Source organism: Heptranchias perlo, chromosome 18 (assembly GCF_035084215.1).
Source record: "Heptranchias perlo isolate sHepPer1 chromosome 18, sHepPer1.hap1, whole genome shotgun sequence".
Taxonomy (NCBI): domain Eukaryota; kingdom Metazoa; phylum Chordata; class Chondrichthyes; order Hexanchiformes; family Hexanchidae; genus Heptranchias; species Heptranchias perlo.
This window is the reverse complement of record NC_090342.1, coordinates 31,827,728-31,853,030: the sequence shown is the minus strand read 5'-3', so window position 1 is coordinate 31,853,030 and position 25,303 is coordinate 31,827,728. Positions and strand designations below refer to the sequence as shown.

The 25,303-nt window shown below is 43.8% G+C and overlaps 1 pseudogene; it reads left to right on the top strand.

The window, feature by feature from the left end:
* LOC137334728 (sodium- and chloride-dependent GABA transporter 1-like) overlaps positions 1–25,303 on the top strand; it is a 44,939-nt pseudogene that overhangs the window by 1,799 nt on the left and 17,837 nt on the right.

Genomic DNA, 25,303 nt, shown 5'->3' with positions numbered 1-25,303 from the left:
GGAAGTGTAACGGTTGCCGTCTGTGTTTGTTGTATGTGATTTGCAGATTTAATTAGTGCCTGCAATAATACCACATGCAGACCAAACGGAAAGCAAAGTAGAACCCAACAATCCTAAATCATATGTTCATACAGATACAAAGCATTTTATTATATAGATAGATATATTTTTCCAAAATTTAGTCCCTGTTTTATTAGAATAACATCCTACATATTATATTTCAGGTGCCTTCCTGATCCCATACTTTCTGACACTGATATTTGCTGGGATCCCTTTGTTCCTCCTGGAAACGGCTCTTGGTCAGTACACAGCCATTGGAGGCCTCGGTGTGTGGAAGCTAGCGCCTATGTTTAAGGGTCTGTATATTTGGGTCTGGAATTTGGAACTTGTTTTGAAAAATGTATCTAATTTTATTACCTGGATTGTAGCTTTTTCCAAACTTTTTGGAATTATCGGTTTAAAGTTTGTTGTTCTGGCACGGAATCAGTAATATTAGTAACATAGTGAAATAAGGGCTAAATATACAAATAGCATTGTAGCTGTGCTTAGAAAGGAAGGCTGGTGGATTGGTTGGTGCAATGGGTGAGATGCTGTCCTTTCAACTCTGAGATCTATAATTAGACTCAGTTTGGACTGATGTAATGAAAATCTCTCTCCACTAGCTGTAAATACATCACAGCATATTTTCCGAGTCCTCGAACATGGTAAGGTATCTTAACACACAAGTGCACTTTGCAAAATTGCAGGCTCACCACATTTGCAGTGTGTGAGGTACTTCCCCATGTACAAGGGTTCAGAAAATCTACCCTATTATGTAAAATGATTTTGGGGCAGGGGGAGGAAGGGGAGGGGAGGGAAGAACAAAAGGGAAGGTCTGTGATAGGGTGGAGGGCAGGAGTGATTAAATGAAAAAAGGGATGATGGTGTGAGGCAAGGAGGATGGTAATGGGACAAGTAAATAAACAAAAGATGGGTCTAGAGGAACTGTAAATGGCACCAGCAGAACCATTACCAGCACCTGCTGTCTGAAAAAATGTGAGTAATGGTTATGATCTGAAGTTATTGAAATCAGTGTTGAGGTTGTAAAAGTTGTAAAGTGCCTAATCAAAAGATGAGGTGCTGTTCCTCGAGCTTCCATTGAGCTTTGTTCGAACAGTGTAGGAGGCCGAGGACAGAGAGGTCAGAATGGGAGTGGGACAGAGAATTAAAATGACAAGCGACCGGAAGCTCAGGGTCACGCTTGCGGACTGAACGGAAGTGTTCAGCAAAGCGATCACCCAGTCTGCGTTTGGTCTCCCCATTGTAGAGGAGACCACATCATGAGCAGTGAATACAGTACACTAACTTGAAAGAAGTACAAGTAAATCGATGTTTCATCTGGAAGGAGTGTGTGGGGCCCTGGACGGTGGGAAAGGAAGAGGTGAAGGGACAGGTGTTGCACCTCCTGTGCTTGCGTGGGAAGGTGCCATGGGAAAAAGAACAGGTGTTGGGGGTGATGGAAAAATGGACCAGGATGTCGCGGAAGGAACGATCCCTTTTGAATTCTAAAAGGGAAGGGGAAGGGTAGATGTGTTTGGTGGTGGCATCGTGCAGAAATGGCAGAGGATGAACTGTTGAATGTGGAGGCTGGTGGGGTGGAAGTTGAGGACAAGGGGGACCCTATCGTGGTTCTGGGAGGGAGGGGACGGGGTGAGGGCAGAAGTGCAGGAAATGGGATGGACACGGTGGAGGGCCCTGTCAACTACAGTGGAGTGAAATCCTCGGTTGAGGAAAAAGGAAGAGATATTGGAAGCACTGGTGTGGAAGGTGGTATCATCAGAGCAGATGCGACGGCGATGGAGAAACTGGGAGAAGGGAATCGAGTCCTCACAGGAATCAGGGTGGGAAGAAGTGTAATCAAGGTAGCTGTGGGAGTCGGTAGGCTTACAATAGATATTGGTTGACAGCCTGTCTCCAGAAATGGAGATAGAGAAGTCGAGGAAGGGTAGAGTCTGAGATGGACTATATGAAGGCGAGGGAAGGGTGGAAATTGGAAGCAAAGTTAATGAAATTTTCCAGTTCAGGGCGAGAGCATGAAACGGCACCGATTCAGTCATCAATGCACTGGAAAAAGAGGTGAGGGAAGGGACCTGAGTAGAACATGAACAAGGAATGTTCCACATATCCCACAAAAAGGCAGGCATAGCTAGGACCCATACCTGTTCCCATGGTGACACTTTTTATTTGGAGGAAGTGAGTGGAGTCAAAGGAGAGGTTGTTCAATATTAAGAACAAATTCAGTCAGGCCGAGGAGGGTGGTGGTGGATGGGTATTGGTTGGGCCTCCGTTCAAGTAAGAAATGGAGGGCCCACAGGCTGTCCTGGTGGGAGATGGAGGTGTAAAGGGACTGGACGTCCATGGTGAAAACGAGACGGCTAGGGCCAGGAGACTGGAAATTGTTAAAGTGGCAGAGGGTGCAGAAAAGTCGCTGATATAGGTTGGAAGAGACAGAACAATAGGAGAAAAAATAGAGTCAAGATGGGAAGAAATAAGTTCCGTGGGGCACGAAAAACGTGAAACGATGGGTCTACCGGGGCAGTCCAGTTTGTTGATCTTGGGAAGGAGGTGGAAGCGGGCTATGCAGGGTTGGGGGCTATGAGGTTGGAGGCCGTTGGGGGGAAGAACTCCAGAGGAGGTGAGGTCAGTGACAATGTAGGAAACTATGGCTTGACGTTCGGTGTTGGGGTTATGGTCCAGATGGAGGTAGGAGGAGATATCGGAGAGTTGGTGTTCAGCCTCCACAAAATAGAGGTCTGTTCGCCAAATGACAATAGCGCCGTCCTTATCAGTAGGTTTAATGACAATGACAGGGTTGGTCCTGAGAGAACGGAGTGCTGCAAGTTCAGAGGGAAGTAGGTTAGAGCAAGTGAGGTGAGCAGAGAAATTGAGATGGCCGATGTCACACCGGCAATTCCCAATAAAAAGAACAAGAGAGGGTAAGAGGCCAGAGGGAGGGGCCCAGGTGGAACAAGAATTCTGAAGATGGGAGAAAGGATCTGCTATGCAGAGGGAGGACTCCTGGCCAAAGAAGTGGGCATGGAGGGGAAGGCAACAGAAGAAGAGCTCAGCATTGTGTCGAGCTCGAAATTCATTGAAATGGGGGGGTAAGGGGTTGAAGCTGAGGCCTTTGCTTTTTTTTTATTCGTTCATGGGATGTGGGCGTCGCTGGCGAGGCCGGCATTTATTGCCCATCCCTAATTGCCCTTGAGAAGGTGGTGGTGAGCCGCCTTCTTGAACCGCTGCAGTCCGTGTGGTTAAGGTTCTCCCACAGTGCTGTTAGGAAGGGAGTTCCAGAATTTTGACCCAGAGACGATGAAGGAACGGCGATATATTTCCAAGTCGGGATGGCGTGTGACTTGGAGGGGAACGTGCAGGTGGTAGAGGTCGCGGGTTTGGGAGGTGCTGTCGAAGAAGCCTTGGCGAGTTGCTGAGGACTGATCATTCTGGGCCAGAGAGGGGAAGGTCAGAGTGGACAGTGAAAACATGACAAAGGGTGAGATTGGAGGGAGGGATGGAATCAGAGGAAAGTGATGGGGAAGGAGGATCAGGACAGGTGTTGGTATCTAAAAGCTGTTGAAGTTTGCGCTCCTTGACACCTGAAATGAAGAAAATAAGTTTTTTGTTAAAGCGCTGGATGAGGTGGAGGATGAAATGGAACTGGGGACCACGACAACTCTAAGATAGAGTGAGTCGGTGCTGCTGAAGAGAGAGGTCGAGAGCATGCATGCAGCAGTGCGTGGCGTGGATCTCAGGAAGCGGCGAGAGCAGTGGTTCAAGGAACGCTGAATATCATGGAGATATCTGTAATCACGGGCGGATCCGAAACATGAAGGGTAGAAATTAAATTGGAATCCACATGGAATAAGCCGCAGACAATTGCTGAGGAAAGAGATGTGGGTGTGAAAGTGAGTTTTAGTAGATACCTGATCAAGTAGGAGAAGGGAAACAGAAAGCAATGAAGGTGAACAAGGCAAAAGAGATAAATGGAAATCCTGTTAAATTTCTCCAAGGGGGGCATTCCTGGAAGAGAAGTGGGAGTGAATTAAACACTGAATCAAAAGCAAAATACTGCAGATTCTGGAAATCTGAAATAAAAACAGAAAATGCTGGAAATACTCAGCAAATAAGGCAGCATCTGTGGAGAAAGAAATGGAATTAATGTTTCAGGTCGAAGACCTTTCATCAGAACTGGAAGAAGTTAAAGAATTAACAGTTTTTAAGAAAGTACAGAGCCTGGGAAAGGTGGGGGAGGAAAGAACAAAAGGGAAGATCTGCGATAAGGTGGAGGGCAGGAGTGATTAAATGACAAAAGGGATGACGGTGCAAGGCAAGGAGGGTAGTAACGGTGACGATCCGGATTCTTTCCCCTCAGTCTGGTTCAGTAAAAACTGAAGTCGAATACATTTTAAAGTTCAGCACAACTTTAATAGCAGGGTTCTTAGTCTGCAGCATTGATTTGGACTCCTGATAGAGTCCCTCTATGCTGGCAGAGCAAGAACAAAAACATACAGAAATCCACACGTTTTTATACAAATCAATAGGGTTGGAACATACTTAACGAGGGTCAACACCAATCATAAGCCGGGCACAGGTTGCCATGCGAGGTTACATTATTTCCGGCCAATCATAAATCGTCCATGTGCTGATCATGCTGCTGTTAGACATCAAAGGGGATACTTCCTCACCTTCCAACTTGGAATGTTCTTCCCTGTCCCTTCTGTTCCTTATCTCCCAACCTGGAATGTCTTTCAACTTTGGCTAAGCTCGTTACCTATATTGATCTGCCATAAACATGGAGACATTCAGACCAGTCCTTGAATCACATCAAAGACTCTACATTGCTAAGACCATGCAAACCTGCTGACTACGCAAACATATGGCCCAGCAGGAGGCCAGGCCACCTGTACCAATCTCAGTTACTAACTAATTAACCCTTTCTAACCATTTTGCATTCTGCTTCTTTGCCGCATAGGCATCTTAATATTTTACCGAAAACTGACCACGTAGGGATTCTCATTCCCCCCTTTTATCATTTTATGATAACCAATTATTACGGTGCTCACTAGTTCTGCAGGTTCTGCAGCGCAGCAACATTTAAGTAAGCAATAAACTATAAGAATTATAACAATGAATATGACTAGCCCTTGAACTAGAGAAGTCCCAATAGAACACAGACATGTTTCATCAATACGCCTTTGTACTCTTATCTGTTCTCAGGAACAGACTCCTTCTAAACATCTCTCAAGTAAGCTGCGAATGTCCTTGGTCAGCTAAACCTATTCATGTTAGTTTGAAAAGGCTAACATAGTCAAATATCCCATGGTGCTTTATATTTTGTTTCCAGCCTAACTAGACTGAATGGTACCTTTCAGACCATTTTACACCTGTGAATTGGTGCCCTCCCCATTATATCCCTTAATCCAAATTCTCCCTACAATATCCCGTTAGATGCTGTACCTCATCTTAACCAGGTTCCCTTCGTGTTGGCCACCAGTCCTGGTGGAAGAGAGGCAGAGCATCTGATAATCCTATCAAACTATAATTGTCTTCCCTTTTACATGCACCTTACCCCAGCGGGTGCTACTCCCGGTACCATTAAGATGTGTTCTTAGTTGAAACCACAGAGACAATGGGGACATTCTCACCCAGGCTCTGTTTTACTATCTTTGCCAAACCCTTCATCCTCTGCTTACATTTATTACATGCAATGAAAATCAAGAAGCACATTACAACAAACTGCACTACGACTAATACATATGAAACTAATCTAATCCAAGGATGGATCTGTATATTCAGTCCCAAATTCCAGAGGTCATTTCACCAGGTGGTGACTTTAATTTGGTCAATGTCATGCTTAATGTTGTTATTGTCCTGTTGTAGGTTATAATAAACCTTCTGGGAGAGGCGTATCTCCATTCGCAATGCTTTCAAATATTTAGGCAACAGGGGTGTCAGATACCCAAATGTGTCCTGATATGCTTTTAAGTCCTTTCTGACATTCTCAGAAACTTGTACGGTGGTGAGGTTATGCCGGTGTATCTCTACCAGTTCCTCGGGTCCAATCCGAACCAGGACTTCAGAAATGGAGTAGAATTCTGGACTTAAAATATCACAAGTTAGATTGGCATATTTAAACGTTTTCAAATTAGTTGTAACACAGTATTCGCCCTCTCCGGCATATGCCACTTAAGTGGGTTCTAGATCCGCCTCTAGGGCCTCCATGGTACAGTTAATATCCCGATTGGTACCGGTATTATTAAACCCACACTGTGCTTCTAGGCTGTGTCCAACACTATGTGGACACACAGTGACAGCATGTCTAGTAACACATCCCTTTAATTTTGTTCCAGCCAATCAGCTTAAATCTACGTCCTCTAGTTCTTGAACCCTCTGCTAGGGGAAACAGGTACTTCCTGTCTACTTTATCTGGGCCCCTCATAATCTTGTAATTTTGTATCCATCGTGCGGATATCTTCTAAATATTGTTTCGCCCAATTTTATTGTTAACTGATGGGAACCTAACCCTGAATTTTGGAAATCCAAATTACTGTGTCCCTCTTTACTTTAATTCCAGTCCTTTTGATTGATACCAGTGTTTCCTGACTGTTTCATTAATTAGTTGGTTTCTCTATGGACCATGTGTCAGTGCCTTGTTTAAAAGGATTTCTCACTCGCCTGGACCACATTAACCATTTTCCTGTTGTGCTGTTGTCAAGTAACTGAGCCTGTCTGAGACTCATTCTTCAATGTATCTTCTTCATGTATCTCCGCATACTAGCAGCATCTCATAGGAATGAGCTTAGTGTTCTTGGATATTAACTTTCTGCTGGCCAGTCTCTTCTTCCTCATGGTATTTCCGAACATTTTCCATGGCACACATCATATGTCCTGTAGGATTCAGTCCTGTAAAAGCAACTGGTTTGTTTAAAGAGTGGTTGCAATAGCTCACCAGGCCACAGGCCTTTGTAATCATGTTCTTCATCCTGGTCTCCGTTTCAGATGATGGCAACATACATTTGTATCTTTTATGTCCACTGTAGCCATTCTTAGGTTTTCAGGTTATCTTATCAAAAAGATCAGGGGTGTCTCGAGTGCTTATCTCCCCCTGCATGGTCCCGATGTCAGGGTAGTGGCCAGGCTATTGAGTGTAGTTTTCTCATTATTCATTATAGGCAAGGACACAAATATCTCCACGAGAAAGCTATCAATTTACTATTCTCAACTACACTTTCCTGACTTCCACTAGATTGTATATTTATGCCAGATTGATTTTTTTATCATGCCCAATTCAATGACTTTAGAGAAATTCCCATATCTCCCCACCTCGAGCACTCTGTCTCGGAAGACAACAAATAGGTCATAACAAAACAAATCAAAATGTTTTCAAAAGAAGAGAATCAGGTTGATATCACCACGCTGTGACATTTGGTATCCGCTGATGTCTGCAGCTAAAGTCTTAAATCTTTAACACCACTGGATCGTTTCCTGCACCAAATTTCTCCAGCAAAGGTTGCACCGTAACTTTGTAACTACTCTTGGTAATCCTGCACCATCAACACTCACGTGGTCCCAAAAAAAAACCAGGGTCACCTGTTTTAAAAGAAACACAGAAAATCCATTGCGGCTCTTCTTGAGAGCCCAAGTGATTAATTTGTCAAATCTTCATTTATTATTTATTTATCCAAAGGAATAATCCCTTTACCCGAAACAAATTCAGAAAACAAAACAGGAGAGAGAAATTGCCTAGTTCCACTCTCGCCCTCTCTCTGAAGCACGCAGCCTGTCTGAAATAAACACTGTCTCTCCCACATACAGATGTACGCAGGGCTGCAGACTGGAATTTCTAACTCCAAGTCCTAATCTCTGTGTTTTCAAGATGTAACCACATTAAGCAGATATCATTAGCAGCCGCCTGCTAAGATACGTTATATTCCTCTTTTATTAATTTATTAATGGTTTGGGCATGTGTTTCTAGCACTGTAGCTATCCTTTGCAAATATATGGTCAGCATTTGATCCTCAGACAATTCCTTATCTGTATTTTCATTTATCTTTTAATATATCTTTAATGCGAGACCCTAAATCTCTGACCTTTTGATCTAATGTTGTCAAATCAATGGTGTTAACAACTGAGGCAAAGGCAGTTGCTATATCACTTATCACAGATCTTTACGTCTCCATATTTGCCTATCTCTTTTTACGATGTCCACCTTCATTCCATGTCGCTCTTTGTTTTAACACTTGAGTTAGGAGGTGTTGATCTAATTGTTGAGTTTTCTTAGCATTCTCAATGCGAGTTATATAATTTGTCAGGGAAGGTCTCCCCTCTTTGGTCAGATCTTGTATTCTACTATTAATTTCAAATAAAATTGAATAGCCCCAGAACTTGTCAAAACTTCCTTATCATACTGTGGCAGGGTAAAACTGATAGGCGTTTAGTACCCTGTGTCAGTACATAGCTCAAGTAATGGACTTCCAATTGTCTAACCTATGCTTCCTTTTCATATGATTTGTTTTACATTCCTTTCTTATCAATTTTTCACTGTAGCATGAAAACTTATATCTCAGTCAATTGTAGCCTTTGGCATTTCCGAGTGATTGGGACAATTTTACTAATATAACCTATACCAATTATTACCTCATGTTCACCTGTGTAATGGTTAGCCTCAGACAGTTCTCAACCGACTGGGTCATTTCTATCTGTTTGAACTGGTCTTGGCATGACAGTCTGGCTTCTTGGGATGGAAGGGGTTAATATTAACTTGCTCTTGTGGTAGGAGTAACTTGATCCTTCTCCCTTTTGAGATTAAGTTCCCACCTTCAAAATTTCACTTCACACAGGTTTGACTGATTTTTTTACTTCTCACATTTGTGGATTGCTTTATACTATATTTTTGCACACTATTTTTTCACATACTTTTAGTGGATGTGATTATAATCAACGCTCCGAGCTGTTCCAGCTTTCCGACTTTTCCTATCACAATGATCCTGATAGTTTTTTTAATCTATCCCGTTAATTTTTAACCTCTTTTTAAACCACAGCCAATCACAAAATAAACATTCAAAATGCCAATTTTTTGAAGATCCCATGTCTGGAATTTAACATGCCCACACTTTATAAGAACCAGAATTTAATAGGTCACTTAACCTCAATAACTCCAATTTTAATTCAGCAGTATCAGAATTAAACACACGACAAGACAGATACATTACACAAAGGAAGAAAACACGCAAGACACAGTAAGAAGGGGGCGTGGCCCACAACACCGACAAAAAGAACACTGATCAAGACAGGCTTTTTAAAGGGACAGTACACTTAAACAACAGAACCTTTCTTTTTCGGGTCTCTGTCTTTTAAACATTTGTCTAGTCACTTAATTCTATCCATATTTTTTTACAGTACTGTCTCCATAAAGCAATTAGTTCTTTGGCTGTGGTACCTCTGTTATTTTTCCAAATTAATTCCTGAGCCTTTTTGGCGGCATCTAAGTTTTATCAATAGTTCCTGTTTATATCCAATCACCAGGAACTTCAACCCTGACTAACCTCAGTGATATTAACCACTGACCTACCGCTTACAAGTTATTCCCTCAGTGATATTCGACCACTGACCTCTTCCTGCTATATCTGTGTATTCGCCAGACTGACCTGAATCTTGTAAGGACGCCACACGAGTGTTAGCGATTGGACGATTCGTCGTCAGACTGACGGATTGGAGGAAAACCGACGTAGTAAATTAAGACTACTTACATCGGGGCGCCATTTCCTTCCTCCGTGTCTGAGACAATCCGCCTCTTACTCCGCGAACTCTCGGTGAACGACCGTTAAGATCCCACCACTGCCACCAAATGACGATCCGGATTCTTTCCCCTCAGTCTGGTTCAGTAAAAACTGAAGTCGAATACATTTTAAAGTTCAGCACAACTTTAATAGCAGGGTTCTTAGTCTGCAGCATTGATTTGGACTCCTGATAGAGTCCCTCTATGCTGGCAGAGCAAGAACAAAAACATACAGAAATCCACACGTTTTTATACAAATCAATAGGGTTGGAACATACTTAACGAGGGTCAACACCAATCATAAGCCGGGCACAGGTTGCCATGCGAGGTTACAATATTTCCGGCCAATCATAAATAATCATGTGCTGATCATGTTGCTGTTAGACATCAAAGGGGATACTTCCTCACCTTCCAACTTGGAATGTTCTTCCCTGTCCCTTCTGTTCCTTATCTCCCAACCTGGAATGTCTTTCAACTTTGGCTAAGCTTGTTACCTATATTGATCTGCCATAAACATGGAGACATTCAGACCAGTCCTTGAATCACATCAATGACTCTACATTGCTAAGACCATGCAAACCTGCTGACTACGCAAACATATGGCCCAGCAGGAGGCCAGGCCACCTGTACCAATCTCAGTTACTAACTAATTAACCCTTTCTAACCATTTTGCATTCTGCTTCTTTGCCACATAGGCATCTTAATATTTTACCGAAAACTGACCACGTAGGGATTCTCAATGGGACAAGTAAAGAAACAAAAGATGGGTGTAGACGAGCTGTAAATGGCAACAGCAGAACCATTACCGGCAACTGCTGTCTGAAAAAATGGGAGCAGTGGTTATGGTTTGAAGTTATTGAAATCAATATTGAGTCCGGAAGGTTGTAATGACATTGTCATTAAACCTGCTGACAAAGCAGCGCTGACAATGTTTGGTGAACTCTACCTTGCGGAGCCTGAGCGCCAACTCTCCGACACCTCCTCCTGTCTCCTCCTGGACCATGACCCCACAGCCAAACATCAAGCCATAGTTTCCCAGACTGTTACTGACCTAATTTCCTCTGGAGATCCTCCCCCTCCACGGCCTCCAAACTCATAGTCCCCCAAGCCCGCACAGCCCACTTCTACCTCCTTCCCAAGATCCACAAACAGGACCGCCCCGGTAGACCCATTGTTTCAGCCTATTCTTGCCCCATGGAACTTGATTCTTCCTATCTTGACTCTATTTTTTCTCCCCTTGTCCAGTCTCTTCCGACCTACATCCGCGACTCTTCTGACGCCCTCGGCCACTTTAACAGGTTCCAGTTTCCCAGCCCTAACCGTCTCTTTTTCACCATGGATGTCCAGCCCCACTACACCTCCATCCCCTAGCAGGCCTGTGGGTCCTCTGCTTCTTCCTTGAATGGAGGCCCAAACAATCCCCACCCACCACCACCCACCTCCTCCTGGCTGAACTTGTTCTTACGTTGAACAACTTCGCCTTTGACTCCACTCACTGCCTCCAAATAAAAGGTGTTGCTATGGGAACCCATATGAGTCCCAACTATGCCTGCCTTTTTATGGGATACGTGGAACATTCTTTGTTCCAGTCCTAGTCAGGTCCCCTCCCTCACCTCTTTTACGATATATTGATGACTGTATCGGTGCCATTTCCTGCTCTCGCCACAAAACTGGAAAATTTCATCAACTTTGCTTCCAATTTCCACCCTTCCCTGGCCTTCACATGGTCCCTCTCTGACTCTTCCCTTCCCTTCCTCGACTTCTCTATCTCCATTTCTGGGGATAGGATGTCAACCAGTATCTAGTATTATCCCACCGACTCCCACTGCTACCTTGATTACACTTCCTCTCACCCCACTTCCTGTAAGCACTCTAGTCCCTTCTCCCAATTTCTCCGTCTCCGTCGCACCTGTTCTGATAATGCCACCTTCCACACCAGTGCTTCCAATATGTCTTACCTTTTACTCAACCGAGGATTCCCCTCCACTGTAGTTGACAGGGCCCTCGACCTTGTTGGTCCCTTTCCCGCACTTCTGTCCTCACCCTTTCACCTCCCTCCCAGAACCATGATAGGGCCCCCCATGTCCGCACCTTCCACCCTATCAGCCTCCACATTCAACAGATCATCCTCCGCCATTTCCACCATCTCCTGCGCGGTGCCACCTCCAAACACATCTTCCCTTCCCCTCCCCTTTCAGCATTCTGAAGGGACCATTCCCTCTGCGACACCCCGGTCTACTCTTCCATCACCCCCAACACCCGCTCCCCTTCCCATGGCCCTTTTCCCTGCAAGTGCAGGAGATGCAACAACTGCCTTTCCACCTCCTCTCTTCCCATCGTGCAGGCCCCAAATATTCCTTCTAGGTGAAACAGCGAATTACTTGTACTTCTTTCAATATAGTATACTGTATTCACTGCTCATGATACAGTCTCCTCTACATTGGGGAAACCAAAAACAGATTGGGTGATCGCTTTGCTGAACACCTCTGCTCAGTCCGCAAGCATGATCCTGACTTTCCTGTCGCTTGCAGTTTTAATTCTCCTTCCTACTACCACTCTGACCTCTCTGTCCTCGGCATCCTACACTGTTCCAATGAAGTTCAACGGAAGCTCGAGGAACAGCACCTCATCTTTCGTTTAGGCACTTTACAATCTTCCGAACTCAACACTGATTTCAATAACTTCAGGCCATAACCACTGCTCCCATTTTTTTCGGTCAGCAGGTGCTGCTAATGGTTCTGCTGTTGCCATTTACAGCTCCTCTAGACCCATCTTTCGTTTCTTTACTTGTCCCATTACCACCCTCCTTGCCTTGCAACATCAACCCTTTTGTCATTTAATCACTCCTGCCCTCCACCCTAACACAGACCTTCTCTTTTGTTTCTCCCCCCCCTCCCCTTCATCCCCCCCCCCACCCCCCGCCCCACCTTGGTCTGGCTCTGTTCTTTCTTAAAAACTGTTAATTCTTTAACTTCTTCCAGCTCTGATGAAATTTCACCGACCCTGAAAGATTAACTCTGTTTCTTTCTCCACAGAAGCTGCCTGACTTGCTGACTATTTCCAGCAGTTTCTGTTTTTATTTCAGATTTCCAGCATCCACAATATGATGCTTCTAAGTTGTATTATACTTGGAATACGAAGTGTCCTACAGCCTGCACTGTTTCCATGCTGGATATGAAAGCACTGAAGCACAATACGAGGAAGAGTTCTCAATTTTGCATCACTTCTGAGAGATAATTCCACCATACTGCACTCCTATTGGGGAATTGCACTTACAGGGAGGGAGGGTCAGAGAATCATGGCTACAGTGTTGTAGCTGAATCTCTGACATGTCCTCCCTTCACGCACTGCTCCCCATTGGGAGTGCAGAATCGTGGAATTACCTCTGCTTTGCATTGGAAGAAGTTTGCCATGATTGTTGAGGGCCATGCGATGTTAAAATGTATTCTGTGACATTGTTGAATATTAAAAACTTATATAAAAGTTAACAGAAAATTACGTACCAGAGTTGCAGGTGACAATGGCATTTTGCATAGTATTAATTCTACGTTATTTTGCATCTCTAAAGGTGAAGAGATTCTCTCAGTATTATACTGAGAGTGTGCTGTATTGTCGGAGGCATCGTCTTTTGGATGAGATGTTAGGTCGAGGCCCAGTCTTCTCTCTCAGGTGGACATAAGAGATCCCATGGCACTATTTGAAGAAGAGCTGGGGAGTTCTATTGGTGCCCTGGCCAACATTTATCCCTCAACCAACACCACCAAAAAACAGATTATCTGGTCATTTATCACATTTCTGTTTGTGGGACCTTATTGTGTGCAAAAGAAAAATTCAGCTTCTGAGTGACCAATCTGTCAGAAGGGCTCACTCCTTTTTGTGTCAATATTGTCAAGTCAATTTGTGTCAAGTCATTACTGAAGCATGGATCTCCAGACTGGTTGGCCCTTCTTTTACGACCCACATCCCAACCTTACGTTACAGGCTTACTTTTAACAAAAGAATCCACACAAATATGAGGGGTTGTGACCTGTTTACGACTCACTAAGTACTTCTCATCTGGACCTGAGCCAGGGATAATGACTTTATGAGTTAAGTGCTTAAAAGCATGTATTCAATGTTTGGAAGCCTGTATCAACGATTCACTTCCCAGTTCAACTGCTGAACTCCATATTATATGGGCATCTTCAGGTCTTTTACAGGGTATTCACTTTATGAATCTCGAAGGCAACTCTCCGGGCAATTTTACGAGATGCTGTTCCTACAGCAGTATAATACCATATAATGCACAATGTATTATTCTGCCACAACGTGGAATTGTGTATATTGAAAGCCACAAGGCCTCTTTGTTGTTACATAAAAAACAGCTTTAGTTCAGAATTCAGTTGTTGTTTGGCAAGGAGACTGTGCAGCTGGGAAAGTCCTTGTAAATCGCAGGCTCCCGGTCAATGATTCACTTTCTTTCTGTTTCTTTTAAGATTGTTTTGTAGCCATAATGAAGTGTGATGGTCTAGTGTGTGATGCTGACATATCATTTTAATAAACTAGTGAAGAGATATGTCGATAGATTATAGATAACACGTATTTTCCACAATAAAGTGCACTCTATTTCTTGACAGGGGTTGGGCTGGCTGCTGTCATCTTGTCCTTTTGGCTCAATGTTTACTACATTGTGATCATAGCCTGGGCTCTCTACTACCTCTTCAGCTCTTTCACATCGGTGAGTCTCAGTACTTAGGTAGCATCACTAATCATTTCCGCCAGGGTTCTCCTGATCTCCTCTGTAACTTCGGTGGAAGATCCGTGGAAACCTTGGAGAAACAGTAGAGGTACCATTGATCATCATTGCTCTACATCAACCTATTCTATACCTGATCTAGGAGTATTTTTAACAGTGCAATTTACAGGAAACTTAACTCGGTTTTCAACACGTGCTATTCTTGACCTGATAGTGGTTGATAAGACAGTGTACAAGAAAGTTTACTCTTTGTAAAAACCTGTAATATATTTGACTTAAGAGTATTTGATGGAATATGTGGGAGGAAGTTTTATTCTGTATCTGTCTTGTACTATAGCTGCAGCAGCTGCAGGTACCTATTATAATGAGGCAGGAGGGAGCTATATTGGAATCTTGCCTCATTTCTGTGGACTGCAACCATTTAGCAAGGCCCAGGCTAGGGGCAGACCTGTGCTTGGACTTCCCCTGAGCCATTTGTAAGGCCTAGGGGAGGGAAAATCTCCCCTGGGAAGCCAGTGGAGATAGGGGTAATGGCAATGCACACCATTTGTGCAGGTGAGGATGCAGCATGCAATGCTGTAAATAAGGTTTTAATTTGTCAAGGATAGTGACAGAGAAGTTGGCTAGGAAGGTTTAAGAGAAGCTGAACTTCAACGTGATGAAGGCTTATGGTTTCATAGCAATGGGGAGAGCGGGCAACTCTGTGGGGATGGACAAATGTGGTCTTGATAAAGGAATGGATGTGGGAAAGAAAGCTCAGCTCGATGTTTGGCAGTACGCCAACTTCCTGCATCTCCAGACTTAGCCAAGATGTTAGCCTGAGGTGCAGCCAAGCAGGTTAATGGAGTCAAGGATGGAGGCTCATAACTACTGTCCCATTCAAAGAGATACCTTTGGTTTTGCCAATGTTAAGTTAGAGGAAGCTTTGTCTTATCAATGTCTTATTGTCAGATATTCAGTTAGAGAATGCAGCTACACCTGTACAGTTGATAGAGTAGACGGAGAGGTAAAACTGGATGTTGTTAGTGTACATGTGGAAATTGACCTGTTGCTTCTGGATGACATTGCTGAGGGAATCTTATAAATGATGAGGGTCTGAGGATGGAGCTCTGCAGTTACACTGGAGATGAATGCCCTGATGCAGGAGAACCTATAAATAACAAAAAAGGCAGGTTGGATTTTTTTTTTCTTCTTTTAAGTTTATTGATTGAAGGATGTATATATTTTTTCTTCAGGAACTTCCTTAGCAAAGCTGTGACAATGAATGGAACACAAAATCTTGTTTCTCTAACTACTCTCTGGTCGATACCACTAACATGACCAGCGCAGTGACAGAATTCTGGGAGTAAGTGATGCTCATTCTGTCTATTGAATCGGAGTGCACATCGATATTAGGAAATAAAGACAGAAAATGCTGGAAATACTCAGCAAGTCAGGCAGCACCTGTGGAGAAAGAAACAGAGTTAACGTTTCAGGTCGATGACCTTTTGTCAGAACTGGAAGAAGTGAACGATTTCACAGATTTTAACCAAGTACAGAGCCAGGGAAAGTCAGGGAAGGAAGGAGAGGGGAAGAAAGAACAAAAGGAAGGTCTGTGAGAGGGTGAGGGGCAGGAGTGACTAAATGACAAAAGGGATGATGGTGCAAGGCAAGGAGGGTGGCAATAGGACAAGTAAAGAAACAGAAGATGGGTCTAGAGGAGCTGTAAATGACAACAGCAGAACCATTAGCAGCACCTGCTGACCGAAAAAAATGGGAGCAGTGGTTATGGCCTGAAGTTGTTGAAATTAATGTTGAGTCCGGAAGATTGTAAAGTGTCTAATCGAAAGATGAGGTGCTGTTCCTTGAGCTTCCATTGAACTTCATTGGAACAGTGTAGGAGGCCGAGTTCATAGAGGTCAGAATGGAAGTGGGATGGAGAACTAAAATGGCAAGTGACCGGAAGGTCAGGGTCACGCTTGCGGACGGAGCAGAGGTGTTCAGCAAAGTGATCTCCCAATCTGTGTTTGGTTGCCCCAATGTAGTGGAGACCGCATTGAGAGCAGCGAATACAGTATACTAAATTGAAAGAAGTACAAGTAAATCACTGTTTCACCTGGAAGGAGTGTTTGGGGCCCGCACGGTGGGAAGGGAGGAGGTGAAAGGGCAAGTGTAGCATCTCCTGCGCTCACACGAGAAGGTGCCGTGGGAAGGGGAGCGGGTGTTAGGGGCGATGGAAGAGTGGACCAGGTTGTCGCGGAGGGAATGGTCCCTTCGGAATGCTGAAAGGGGAAGGGAGGGGAAGATGTGTTTGGTGGTGGCATTGCGCTTGAGGTGTGGAAATGGCGGAGGATGATCTGTTGAATGTGCAGGCTGGTGGGGTGGAAGGTGAGGACAAGGGGAACCCTATCATGGTTCTGGGAGGGAGCGAAAAGGGATGGATACGGTCGAGGGCCCTGTCAACTACAGTGGAGGGGAATCCTCAGTTGAGGAGAAAGGAAGACATATCAGATGCACTGGTGTAGAAGGTGGCATCATCAGAACAGATGCGATGGAGACAGAGAAACTGGGAGAAGGGAATAGAGTGCTTACAGGAAGCCGGGTCGGAGGAAGTGTAATCAAAGTAGCTGTAGGAATCGGTGGGATAATACTAGATATTGGTTGACAGCCCACCCCCATAAATGGAGATGGAGAAGTCGAGGAAGGGAAGGGAAGAGTCGGAGATGGACTATGTAAAGACCAGGGAAGGGTGGAAATTGGAAGCAGAGTTAATGACATTTTTCAGTTCGGGGTGAGAGCAGGCGACTGCACTGATACAGACATCAATTTACCGGAAAAAGAGGTGAGGGAGGGGACTGATTAGGACTGGAACAAAGGATGTTCCACATATCCCACAAAAAGGTAGGCATAGCTAGGACCCATGCGGGTTCCCATAGCGACACCTTTTATTTGGAGGAAGTGAGTGAGTCAAAGGAGAAGTTGTTCAACGTAAGATCAAGTTCAGCCAGGCGGAGGAGGGTGGTGGTGAATGGGGACTGGTTGGTTCTCCGTTCAAGGAAGAAGTGGGGGGCCTGTAGGCATCCTGGTGGGGGATGGAGGTGTAGAGGGACTGGACGTCCATGGTGAAAAGGAGACAGTTGGGGCTGTTAAAGTGACAGCCCCAACTGTTAAAGTGACCGAGGGTGTCGGAAGAGTCGAGGAAATAAGTTGGAAGAGACTGGAACAAGGGGAGAAAAAATAGAGTTGAGATAGGAAGAAACAAGTTCCGTGGGGCAAAAACAGGCTGCGATGATGGTTCTACTGGGGCTGTCCTGTTTGTGGATCTTGGGAAGGAGGTACAAGCGGCTGTGCAGGGTTGGGGGCCTATTAAGTTGGAGGCTGTGGGGGGAAGATCTCCAGAGGAAATGAGGTCAGTGACGTTCTAAGAAACTATGATTTTAGGAACTATGGTTTAAGAAGACATTTGTATTTACAAGTAATAGACTTTAGTTAACTGTAATTAGGTAAAATATAAGATTTGCCAGTTACATAAAGGATATTCACTGGATGCACTCTGGGCACACTGCCCAGGATGTTCCAACCTCCATTGATTGGGACATATCTTGAAGGGGTGAGGAGTGGGACTTCTGTCTGCAAGGAGATCTGTCCTTAACCCTGGTCAACCTTCCAGCCTTGGGTCATTAACATTTCGGAGGCAGGTTTTGGAGGCCTGGTGTTGCATGAGGATTCAGGTAGGCAGCTGGCAAAAACTAAATTAACAAAAAAATCTGTGGTCTCCTTTTTGACTGATGCTAGGCCTAGGCCCAACTTCCTTGATTTAAACCAAGCAAGTTGTGGATAATATGTCAGAAGACATAGTTCCCTGACCTGAATTTAATTTTACCCTCTACTACCAAGCCTGGGGAGTGGAAATTGAGAGAAGGCATGGATGTGACAGTGCAATGTTTGGGCCCCATCTGCCGAGATCCACCAAAAAGTTGGTGGGGAGGCAGCAGGAAATCTAGGCCAAGGTTTGTACAACTCCTGGACCTGACCACATGAGAGATGGAATGTCTGCTCCCTAATTGAAATAGATTGCCTCCCAACTGTACTTGTGGCTTTGGTTCACCCAGAGAATGCTCCAGCCTCGCACCAGCTCATTGCTCTCCTCCAGCATTTAAATTTCTCCTTAAACCCAAAAGTGGAGTTTTTGTTTACCTCAGAGCTAAGTGGAGGTGGAACAAAAATGTGACTGGTGGCTCATTATGTTGGAACATTATTGTTTTTCATCTCCTGGTTCTGGATTCAAATCCAGCCGAGGCTGATATCGGGGCCAAAGTAAAATATGCATGGGACAGGCTCACTCAGTTCCTACTGGGTTCAAGTTTACATTGCAAATCAGTTCTCACATCAGCTCAAATAGGCACTGAGATGGTAACCTCACTCACTGATGCCCAAAGAAAGGTTGATGTGGGAAATGGAGAGCCACTATGGTGCAGGAGAGGATGCTATTTGGAGGTTGGGCTTAAGCTACATTTTTGGGAAGTTTAGAGGTGATGTTATTCTGCATCTAAACCATGCTTCACCTAACCTGGGAGTGCTTGATGCTGATATCATTGTTCCATTTCACTGTACAAGATGTGTCTCATTTCAATGGGCAGAAATGCACCAAAAAAACAAATTGACGATGAATTATTTTAATTCCCCAGGTGTTCTTGTATTTTACTTCCTCAGTTGTGGTTTTCCCTAAGCTGTACACCATTCTGTAGCTGAAAGGGCAGGCAGCAAGCCAACTACCTATTCTCTGCCAATGCTGTTCTTTGGCTAACTCAACACACATGAGAGTAGGTGATTTGCCCCTCAATTTTCTCATTCCTTCCTATGGGAAGTGTCTGGGCCTCAGCTCCTGATGAATTGAGAATATTCAATGTGTACAGCAGGGGCATTACAGGCATGAACCTTTATTCAATTACTTTGTGCACATAGGTACATTTCAAAACCTAAGGTAAATCATTATTCTGTCAAAGTCATCCACTGCATGCGACTGACCATGACTCAGGGAGCCAGATAAGAGCTTGTAAAGAGTAGGACGTATCTGATACAAACCTACCAAATGAGTTCTACTGCTGTGTACTGGATCATCACATCAATGTGGAATGGAACAGTGGGTTTGTATCTACACTGCCTTCACACACTCAGTTGTGGATCACAAGTACATCATAATGGGAAAATGTGAGTGGAGGTAAATGCTTCCAGTGAGGAAGAGAACCTGGTGGAATGGACACTCCCAGGCTGCTTTCATGTATCTCCAAATAACTGATTCAAAAACATACTGGCAGAGAACTGGGAGCATTTGCCTACCCAGCTGGAGATGATGAGAGGTGAGGTTACAGTACGACTTATATAACAAGAGGAAATAACTACTAAGAATTTTGATGCAGTTGACTTGAAAGATGAGAAGAGTGATTTGTGGATAGAACCATTGAGAATAAATGGAGATTAAGGGGATGTATATATTGCTATGGGATAATGAATGTGTGCCATGTTACGTATTTTTATATATTTTCAGGCGAAGCATGCATCAAATTACCAATGGTCTGGATGAGCCAGGAAGTATACGGTGGCCTCTGGCTGGCACGCTGGCCCTCTCTTGGATTTTGGTCTATTTCTCAATCTGGAAAGGAGTGGAATGGACAGGAAAGGTACGACCGAGAAATTCCTGCCTTATTTTCCCTTCGGAAAAATCAAGAGACGGCAACAAGATGGTACTCATTTAGTAAAGCTGAGTTCAGTCAATGGTTTGTTGGTCTTGAAAAAATATCCAATATTTTTTAATGCCTTTATGATATTTGTCCCCCGTTGCTCACAGTAATGTCCAGGAGATTAATCTTTAATTCCTGGAGACTGCAGGAAAGTCCTGGAGGGTTGGTAGTTCTACTTGTTGGTCAAAATGTAGTCTCTGTTGCAGTAAATTCTGCCACATGTTATATTCTTGTGTCTGATTCTGGGTTTTTTTCTGCTTTCTCCTTAACCAGGTTGTGCATTTTTCTGCCACTTATCCCTACGTTATGCTGATCATTTTATTCTTCCGTGGAGTGACCCTGCCAGGAGCAAAGGAAGGGATTTTGTTTTACCTTACTCCCAATTTCAACAAGCTGTCAAACTCTCAAGTGCGTACAATGTGGATTTGGAATGTAACCATTTGTAGGTTCAATGTGGTAAATAGTAACATTGACTGTAACCATAGAGTAACCATTTGTTGGATTTTCTGCTTAATTGTGCTTGGGAACAAGGCAGAAACTTTGGAGTTTTCTCTTCTTGTGTTTTTTCACCTCCCTAAGTTGGGCAGAGTCCTGGCAGTGCAAACTGTACTTTGAAGGAAGTGGATTGATGGGTTGAATGGCCTTTTCTTGTTCTATACATTGTCATCCTATCAATTTTTTTGAGGCTATAACTTCTGTTTCTTATTTAGTTCAGTATACAGATTTGCTGATTCACCCTCAGGCTCTACTCCCTTCTCATAGAATCATAGATTCTTACAGCACAGAAGGAGGCTATTCAGCCATCCTTTTACACATGATTCATGGGAAAATACATTTAACATAGACTGACTGATAAAGGGTAATGAGGTATTGAGAAATCATTAATCCATGAGTCCAAAACAGTCAAGCAGGTTATATGTATTCTGGTGAATGTGTTTAGAGCCTTGGTCAGACCCCATCTGGAATATTGCGTTCGGTTTTGGGCACCGCACTTCAGGAAAGATATATTGACCTTGGACAGGGTACAGCACAGATTCACCAGAATGATACCAGGACTTAAAAGGTTAAATTATGAGGACTGGTTGCATAAATTTGGTTTGTATTCCCTTGAGTTTAGAAGGTTGAGGGGAGATCTAATTGAGGTGTTTAAAATGATAAATGGATTCGATGGGGTAGATACAGAAAAACTATTTCCTCTGGTGGGGGAATCCAGAACAAGGAGACATAATCTTACAGTTATCTTCTCCTATTGTCCTCTTAACTTCACCTTCAAAGGGTGTCACTTTAGGTTTGAACTGGTCGGAGCATGCGCTGTGCAGGCTCTAATCAGTTCCATGGGCGATAGAGGCCCAGAAAAGACAAGTTTGAAATTATCATTGTGGGGCTCAGAGGAGCAGGTGCGCTCCTCTAAACACTACCTGCTGCCATCCAGGCCCCCATCCCCTCTCCTGATCGCAACCCCCCCAACACTGGCCTCTCATCCAGAAGTCAAAATCAACCCTAATGTGAGTAACAGTCTTAGATGTATTAGAAATTGGATAAACATTACCTTGAGTTATATTTTTGGTTGGTCTTCTTAGCATAAGTTTAGGTCTATTTTGTTTTAGGGTGTTGTTTTTGTTTAACCACTGATCTACATAATTATTATCCATAATGGATGTGTGCTCTTTTTGGGCAGGTCTGGCTTGATGCAGCTACACAGATCTTCTTCTCCTACGGACTGGGTCTGGGATCACTTATTGCTTTAGGCAGTTACAATACCTTTCACAACAATATTTACAGGTAAAACATTTACATTATTTTGATTGAGTGATGAAGGGAGGAACTGGAAGCCTTCCAATAGGAATGCTTTCCAATTTCCAACCTTTGATGGAACTGAGCCTCACAATGCTACGGTTTGATGTAGTGGGGATATCATTCTACATTGTTATGGAGTTCAGATACAACAAAATGCCCAGGCTGACATAAATAGGGCTTTCAATCTCTGCCATGACAGTCATAAAGTGAATGCCTAATTAATCAATTGTTGTGACACTAGGTGCAGTTTATTCCTATGCGGGTCTGGGATTCCAGTCATTGCACTTTGCATTGAAAACCAAGAAGGCCGTCCACTAGCCAGCGATATAAACGTTACAGCACATTCTTTATCCTAAGGTTGAAATGGCAAGTGATGTCCTCCCTGCAGATTAGAGGCAGCAAATGACAACCTTCATAGTGGAAATGGTGATTCCATGCTCCCAGCAGAGAATTCCACTCACAGAGAGCACTGGCTGCAAACAGAGAGATATTGTCATCCCACTCCTCTGACCAGCATTCCCTGTGACTGTAGCTCCCCACTGGGAGTGTGATTGTTGAATCACTCTTATATAATTGTTCTATGAAATTAAATTTAAATGGTGTCACCTTATTTCCTTTTATATTTTATATCCAGTTGCTTTGTAAATAAAAACCTTTCCCTTCCTTCTATTAGAGTGAAAGATGATGAGAATCTGGTCTGTTTCTTAAAGAGGAACTTTAGTGGCAGGATTAGTGCAAAGAATGTGCTCACCCTGACATCATTCCTCCAGTGTAAGGTTAAGTGGACTTAATGATAAGTACAGCCCTTGACATTAGCCCTTTAGTTTAGGTATAAATGTAAGTGCAAGGAATTATGTGTGCTGTACTGGAACTAAAAAATTTTTTTTCCAGTCATCTCTATAACAATCACAAGGCTGATATCCAACTAGTTTAGTTGACAGCTCCAACTGTATTCACATGGGAAAAAAACTGGGAAAACAATCAGTAGCTATAGGGGCTGTTTATTTTCCTTTGTCACAATATTTATAAAGACAATAAAATACTTTACAGTTTCTGTCACTTCACATTTTCACGAGCCTTGCTTGAGAACAGTAGAGACCATTGCCAGGGAACAGGTCATCTGCATGTTCATTGGAGCACAGAACAGTGTGTGGCTCAGAGAGATTGAAAGGGAATGAGAGAATTAGAATGAAAAATAACAGAGCTATTAAGATTTAAATATATCGTGGTCATTTTACAAATTCACAAATGTTTGAAAATCAGCAGTCACACCTTAATCAAGATTAATAGTATTTGAACAAGAGATAAGATTAATTTGGTGTGCCTGCTTTACCTTCCAGGGATTGCCTCATAGTCTGCAGTATAAACTCCTGTACCAGCATATTTGCTGGATTAGTCATCTTCTCAGTCATTGGATTCATGTCTCACATCACAAATAAGCCAATAAAAGAACTTGCTTCATCAGGTAAGATCAGAGGTTTTTATCCTATGATCCTTGATGCTCAATTATGTCTCCCTATAAATAATGTAAGGGTCACCTCAAGATTTGAACAACTGATGAGGCAAACAGATTTGCAGACATTTTCTATGAGGTGGCCTTTTGACACTGGGTGTGCATCATTGGGTTGCTTCCATGTTCCATCCTTCGAATAGATTACAGAAAAGTCTTTGATGGTCACGTAGAACCTCCAGCTTGACCATTGCTGCCTATGCCTTTGCTGAAGTTCCACTTAGTTGCCTCAGGTTGGCTAGGGTGTCTGTACACATTAACCTCTCGATTGTACTGGGGCTCAAAAAGCTAATAATCATGAGTGAAAATCAATGAGATATGTTAATTGAAGAGACATGAGCATGTGAGCAGCCTGGTAGCACACTCCATTAAAGCATCAGCATGCTATGCCAGGGAATGGTAATAGATGGACTTATGCCTTCAGTTGGTAAAAACGATCACTGCAGTCCTTGTTAAGACAAAATCTCTTCTCCACCGAAAGGATATCCTCCATCATGTAGTGTGATACTACCACCATCCTAAGTGGGACAGACTAAAGACAGATCCAGTAGCCCAGAAATGGGTATCCAAGAAACACTGTGGGCTATCAGCAGTGGCAGAATTGTATACCACCACAATGTGTAACCTCACAGCCTGGCACAGCCCTCACTCCTTGATCACCATGGAATCTAGCCAGACCTCTTTTCTGCTGTTGGAGTGGCTTGATGCTGCTCCAACAACCCCGCCAGTGGTTCGGGGCAGGTGCCACTGATGTATTCTTGCAGGTGCAGACAACCTGCCCCAACCATGCAGAAGAGCCCGTCCCAGGATTTGGGACAGAGTCTCTGGCCTGGAGCTGAGGCAGGCAGGGTTTCTGTTCCAACTTGTGCCAACGGAGTGGCCTTCCAGGAATTTTGGACCCTTAGCATATGTTTTCAGTGGAATAGATTAATTTTAATGAGTCTTCTTGTAGTGTTGCAGCTCAAGAAAATCAGTTGAAATGACTTTGTGATTCCATGTCATTTATTGAACAGGTCCTGGGCTGGCATTTCTTGCCTACCCACAGGCTGTGACACAGCTGCGTCCATCTTCACTCTGGTCCATTCTCTTTTTCTCCATGTTACTGACACTTGGTCTTGATTCACAGGTTAGTATTGAAATAAGAAGCAATTAAAGTGATTAAAAATGATTTCTGATATGATAGCCGTAATATTTGCTCAAGCGTCAAAGGGGCAAAAGATTATGATGAAGTTTAAATTAAAATCAGTTTTAAGTTATTTTTCCCCACTCAGTGAGTCCAGTCCCACACCAGTGCGGTTGTCTCTTAGCTGCCACTCAGTTGTATCAAACCGGACAGGCCACTCGGCTTCGAACTAGGCATTGGATTCGTACATGACAAAAGCACAAAGTCGTCCTCACTAACATCTGAGGACTGGTGCCAAAGTTGGGAGAGCTGTCCCACAGACTAGTCAAACAACAGTCTGACATAGTCATACTCACAAAAACGTATCCATCAGCCAACCTCCTAGACTCCTCTATCACTATCCCTGGGTATGTCTTGTCCCACTGGCAGAGGTGGGGGCACAGTAGTATATAGTTGGGTGGGAGTGGCCCTGGGAGTTCTCAACATTGACTCCGGACCTCATGAAGTCTCAGAACTTCAGGTCAAACATGGGTAAAGAAACCTTCTGCTGATTACCACCTACCGGCCTCCCTCAGCTGATGAATCAGTACTCCTCCATGTT